Source organism: Scylla paramamosain, unplaced genomic scaffold, assembly GCF_035594125.1.
Source record: "Scylla paramamosain isolate STU-SP2022 unplaced genomic scaffold, ASM3559412v1 Contig7, whole genome shotgun sequence".
NCBI lineage: Eukaryota > Metazoa > Arthropoda > Malacostraca > Decapoda > Portunidae > Scylla > Scylla paramamosain.
The window spans coordinates 1,670,702-1,677,500 of NW_026973672.1; the positions used below are offsets into that span (position 1 = coordinate 1,670,702).

Here is a 6,799-nt window from a genome sequence, read left to right on the forward strand (position 1 = left end):
TCTCTCTCTCTCTCTCTCTCTCTCTCTCTCTCTCTCTGTCTCTCACCCTCAATCTCTCCCTCCCTTCCTCACACCATTCCCTTTAAGACAGCTTCCCTCACACCCTATCTCACCAGCACCATTCCCTTTATTCCCCCAGCACCACCCACTCTCTCCCCTCACCCCAGCACACCCCTCTTCCCTCTCTTCCTAACACTCTCATTCCTCATTACCAGGATGGGGACAGTACCTCCTCGTCACTCAGGTTTCGGAGGGGGGGGGAGGGGTGCGGCAGGACCAGACAGACTTGGAGTGGTTTGTGTGGATCCCCATCATGCGTGCCTATGCCCCCTTCGACCTGCTTCATGTCATGCTGGCTCAGACTGTCCGCAGGTTCTGGCCTCAGGTGGGTGCAGCAGGAGGGTGTCTCAAGGAGGGCTTCATGTGGTGGCTTTGGTGATCTGGAGTCTTTGAAAAGGGAGATTGCAAGTCACTTTTTCTCATGAATTTTTGGATGGTCCTTTTGACTGCTCTTTTGGGCTTGGCATCAGTGTTTTTTTTCAATATTGACTTATTTATTTATTTATTCATTTATTTATATTTATCATTGTTTCTTTTTGTACAGCCTTTTTGTTGCCCATGTTGTATCTGTTTATGTATATACCAGGCCAGTAATCACAAATAGCTGGCCAGACAAACATTTTTGGTAATGTTACTTTTTTTTTTTGTGAAAGGTTGATTTGCACGCGTTGGAGCGTTTTGTTACTTAAGAAGCGGAAAGAAAACCTCAAATGACACGTTTGTGGAAATATCTTGTATCGCCATGTAGGGTGGTATCTATGGTTTTTATCGTTTTGGTGCTGACCACGCTCATAAACACTCAAAACACACGTTTCTGGAAATGTCGTTTCCTATCCCCGTATTGTGTTCTTTACAAGCATCTTGCCGTTCTGGTATCAATGTGGAAAAAAAACATACAATATACGTTTTTGGTAATGTTGTTCTGTTTCTCCATATAAAGTGCTCTTTATGCATTTAAGCGTTTTGGTACCTACGAGGCTCAAAACACTCATAATACACGTTTCTTGTAATGTCCTTTCGTATCCCAATATACGGCACCTTTTATGCATTTTAGAGTTTTTTATACGTCTTAAGCTCAAAACACTCAAAATACACGTATTTTGGTAATGTTTCGCATTCCCATATAGGGTGTTTTCCATGCTAGTTAGCGTTTTGGTGACTAACACGCACAAAAACAATCAAAAGATACGTTTCTGCTGATATCGCTTCGTTTCCTCATATAGGGTGCTTTGTATGCATTTTCGCGTTTTTGTTGGTAACACGCTCAAAAACACTCAAAAGACACGTTTTTTTGGTATTGTTTTGTTTTCCCATAACAGGAGATTTCCATGTTTTTTACCATTTTGATCCCTAACACGCTCATAAACAATGAAAATAGAAATGTCGTTTCTTTTCCCCATATAGGGTGCTTTACATGCATTTTCGTGTTACGGTACCTACGAATGTGAAAAACAATAACAAACGGTTTCTGTATATTTGTTGTCACCTAAGCTGGCGATACCCCCCCCCAAAAAATAGGTCCCATCCACACCTTTCTGTGACTTACTGGTAAGGTAGTAGGAGAGCTCTAACCCCCATACGCTCTCTCTCTCTCTCTCTCTCTCTCTCTCTCTCTCTCTCTCTCTCTCTCTCTCTCTCTCTCTCTCTCTCTCTCTCTCTCTCTCTCTCTCTCTCATACAGGCAATCAGACCCACTCAAGAAGGAAGTAAAAACAGAGATAGATAAAAAAAAAAAAAAAAGAATCTAATTGAAAGCATTATCATTCATTCATCAAGATATCTCTTTTTTTTTTTTTTTTAATAGATCTGTTGAATTATGCACTTGACATCACAATACGCTACATTTTACCGGATAGCTTTCAACTTGATGTGTTCTCTAATAAGATAAGAACACAAAAACATACGAGAAACTGTAAGAAGTGAGTAGGTCCACATGTGGGAGTCCCTGTATAAAACGTAGCAGCAGTTTATAGACCCACCTATGATCTCTATTTGTTCAGTCTTTTAAAAGCTCCATATTGACTGTTCACTAATACCGCGTCCGACCACACCAAAATAAGGTCATGGGAATATTACGAGACCTTATTCTTAATTTGCTGTGTTTCGTCTCCTTGGCTTCAGTACGAGTCATTTATTTATTTGTTATATTATATAACGTACTGAGTTTTATTTCCTTCACAGGGAGGAAGATCCAAGGTCCAGGGAAGATCTAAAGTACAATTTTCATACCTTTCACTCGTGCCTTTTGTTCCACTTTATCTTGATACTACACTGGTCCGTTCACTCACCTCTCCACTCGCTAACATCCTCACATGTACTGAGTGTGTGGTGAGGATTTTCTGAGTTTCTTGTAATCGCTTCACTGCTGGACACTTTTCCCATGGTCATCTTCAGCTTACGTCACACTTACCTTTGTACTGAATGAACCTTGAATGAACCTCCTAATCTCTCACTCTTTCTCTCTAAGTTCATGCATACAATTAATATTTACGATGAACTCTTGTCATCTTCTACCTCTACTTTCATCCTAATTCCTCTTCAGATGTTGCTAATTGCATGTCTCCCCTCCTCCCTCGACCTCGCTGCACGAAACTTTTTTCTTCCTTTAATCCCTACTCTGTCCAAATATTCACCACAAACGCTACAAGAGCCACACTGAATACTGGGTCACACAACTTTCCTGTAACTGTTATCACTGAAAATCATCAATAAAGTCACAAGACCATTACAATACGACCCTGAGAAGCCACACAAGTGAACGGATCAACAAAACCCGAGTCTTGCACACACTCTCCTCTTGGTGCCGTGGGCCAGTCCCCGCCGTACATATACATGAGCGGCAGTAAAAGAGTATCATTAACCAGCAATAAACAATGATCCCCACAAACTCCTTCCTTCCTCCCTGCTGTCCCCCGCCACCTCTCCTGACGCTCCACTCACTCCTTGCTTGCAATTCTCGGAGAAGTCATTTATTCGTGCAATTATCGGGTTCCTCATTTACGGTGACTTCTTTCCAGTTCACGTGCATCTTGTGTGTGTGTGTGTGTGTGTGTGTGTGTGTGTGTGTGTGTGTGTGTGTGTATTCTCTCTCTCTCTCTCTCTCTCTCTCTCTCTCTCTCTCTCTCTCTCTCTCTCTCTCTCATTCCTTTAATTTCAATTCATGTTTTCTTCCCTCTCTCATTCCTTTCCCCTTCTCCTTTCCCTTCTCCCTTTCCTTTATCTTTTTTTTTTCTTTTCTTTCTTCTCTCCATCTTTATTTCATATCTTCCTCCATCAGTCTGTCTGTCTGTCTATCTTTTTCTCTTTCCTGCAATCCCTCTCTCTCTCTCTCTCTCTCTCTCTCTGTGTGTGTGTGTGTGTGTCCATCCGTCAATATCTGGCGTCACTTCTCATCTCATTCTCATCAAGCGCCATATGATCTCGATGTGGCGTTGGATTAACGGTGGTATCCCCGTCTCACAACATCTTCCTCCAAGTAAAACTTAGCAGATCCAAGGTACCTCGAGACCTCCCTTAGACCTTTCCCTTGGGGCATAATTAAGGATTATATAGTAATTTATGCATAATGAAGTGCTAATATACTCTCATTGGCGTATAATACGTGAATTTCAGTCCCCCTCGACCCGTATATGAGGTAATATTTAAAGATACAAACACGACTTAAGTGTAGAAGTGAAGAAATAAGGTGATGTTTTCCTGCAGGGTGTCACGTTTATTTGCAGTGTACAGCATGTTCAGTTAAGCAAAACGTATGAGCGAGAATTATGTGATCAGAATAAGAATTGTATTTTGTTTATTTATAAGTGGAAGCAGAAGAACTGCGAAATATTGGGTACCTCAAGCTATACGCTCTTCACACGGAAGAAGCGGCACCACCGCGTGTTCCAACAATGTCGTCAGCTGATCAGCTGATGCCTGGTCCACCTTTTCATCAACTCGTCCTTATTTCGTTTGGACACAACGACAGGCCTCCCTTCAATGACAGAGAGGAGAGCCACTCTCTCATCTTCACTGAATGGTCTCACAAGGAGTGAGGAGGCCTCCATCCCTTCAAAAGTCGCGCGTGTGTGCAGGGGGCGCACTTACGACTACTCCGGTACCTTAACAAAGGATTCGGCTAATCATGTGTTTACTTATGTGTTTATGCATTCAAATAATAAAAAAAAAACGTAGAATTTACTATGATGTCCATGTTAACAAGGAAAGGCTTAGATTTCTGCATATAACAAATGTTAGGGACGCCGAATTCCGTTAACTGAAAGCTCTAGATTGCAGTGTTACCACATAAGAGTGTTTCACGGAAGGTTTTGATCTGGCAAACCTGCAGGGTTAGGGAAACGTCGGTGACGGTACTACAGCCATCAGTCAGTCCTCCCGTAGCACACTGCCAAATGAGGTCGCCTACCACTGATTGATTGATATTTCAGGAAGGCACTCCACGCTGCGCACTATGTTCCAGACCTCTGTCTGCCACGGCTAGCGCCACTTCGGCTGCTAGCAAACAGGGGCCTGGTGGCTGGCATTCCAGTCCTAAGGATGTTCTATATATCTATCGTACGGTCCCTCATTGACTACGTAGCCCCTATTTTAATACAGTTAAGTGCCACCCATGAAACCATGAGAATAATTTTGGGATGCCGAAGCACTGCTCGGATTGAAGTCCTCAGAGCTGAACTGCACCTGCCGAGTATTATGTGTAGGATACAGGAAATTACTTGTCGTACTGTTGGTCGGATGCTATGCCTGGGCTCCGACTCTCTGAAGGGATCACTGACCCCCTGTATCGTGATCCTCGGACTCCTACAACTCCATACCTCAGGAAGATCTTGGGAGTTCTTACAAGTGTAGGTATAGCCGAGGCCTGTATTAACGTTGTTGTGTCACCGCTCCAACCCGTTTGGAACCCTCACCGTGTCAGTGTTGATATTCACTCACTGCATCAGCCCAAGAGGGACTGTCCCCCTCATGTGCTGCAAGACATGTTCATGACTAAACTGTCCAAGTACCCCCCACGTTCAAGCTATTCATGTTTATTGTGATGGTTCAGTCAATGGCAGCAGGTCCGGATGTGGGCTGTTCATCCGCGACTACATTTCTGCCAATCACCACACTGACACTGAGGTTTCCAGGCGGCTCCCTGCACACATGTCCTCCACTTGGACAGAACTGTGTGCTGTTCTGGAGGCGCTCCATATTGTGGCGCCTCTCCGTAAGGATATATTCTTCTTTGTTGACAGTCAGGCTGCACTGTATGCTCTCCAATCTACCTCCCCCATGGACTGTGATCTAGTTAATAAATGTCTTGATCTCATCCACACCTTGAAGGTGCTGGTGCCACGGTCCACTTCACCTGGATACCCTCTCATGTGGGTATCCCGTTTAATGAAGAGGCAGACCGCCTTGCTCAATGTGCCCTTCAGGACGACACAGTGGACCTTGGCGCTGAGTACACTCTGGGCTATGTTAAGAGTAGCATGAAGGACTTTGTACATAGTAGCATTAGTGATCAGTTGGAGCTTTGTTGCCAGTACATAGTAGCATTAGTGATCAGTTGTACATAGTGGCATTAGTGATGAGTTGGAGCTTTGTTGCCAGTACATAGTAGCATTAGTGATCAGTTGGAGCTTTGTTGCCATAGGGGCAGTGGCAGTAGTCTTCTTCACAATGTGCGTGTCTCCCAGAGCTGTGCTTACACCTATGGGAGACACACACTGCATCACATGATAGGGTGGCAATGAGGTTCAGATTAGGCTATATATACTTTTGGGAAGTCAGTGCTTCTCCTGGCGTGTGCTGTGTGCTGTGTGCTGCACCAAGGGGACACACTCTGCGTCATTATGTCACGGATTGTCCTCTCATTGCTACATTTAGGCTGCAAGGTCCACATGACTTGTATACCCTCATTGACCATTTCTTAGACTCAGCCACTCTCAGGGAAATACTCAAGGAATATCCCACGTTTGCTCCCAGACTGTAGGATATTTATACAATAAGGTGTGCAATATCTGTATTGATTTATTTACTTATTTTCTTGTAATGTATACTATATTTTTACATTTTTGATACTCTACCCTTAACTCTTTACCCAGGGGGTGGGTGGCAAGGTCTGTCCTCCTCCTTTGTTGTATTTCATTATTAATGCAACAATAAATGTATCAATCAATCAGAGTAATATATATATATATATATATATATATATATATATATATATATATATATATATATATATATATATATATATATATATATATATATATATATATATATATATATATATATATATATATATATATATATATATATATATATATATATATATATATATATATATATTGAGGCAAAAGGTGGTATTTTTCTTCACATGAGCATGTCTTGCATTTTGTAGTATTGTGATTATTTATTTATATTAACTTATTTGCTTTGAAAGTGGTGAGTTTTTATCCGTTGTGCTGCAGCTCCTCACACTAGTTGTATGTATAGACAGGTACAGTGTACATGTATGTATGTATGTATGTATGTGTTTATGTACTCAAGCTAGTGTGTACTGTTTTTCCAGAGTAGCTTTAATAACGACAACAGTACTCTTACTACTATTACTACTACAACAACAACTACTACAACTACTACTACTATTACTACTACAACTACTACTACTACTACTAGTGCTACAACAACAACAACTGCTACTACTACTACTACTACTACTACTACTACTACTACTACTACTAATAATAATAATA

The 6,799-nt window shown here is 41.9% G+C and overlaps 1 long non-coding RNA gene across 2 annotated transcripts in view; it reads left to right on the forward strand.

Moving 5' to 3' along the window:
- Positions 1 to 239: 239 nt before the first annotated feature.
- LOC135096807 (uncharacterized) overlaps positions 240 to 6,799 on the forward strand; it is a 46,634-nt gene continuing 40,074 nt past the window's right edge. For both annotated transcript variants that reach the window (XR_010265027.1, XR_010265026.1), the window contains exon 1: positions 240 to 385. This is a non-coding gene — a long non-coding RNA (uncharacterized LOC135096807). The remainder of the gene's footprint in view (positions 386 to 6,799) is intronic.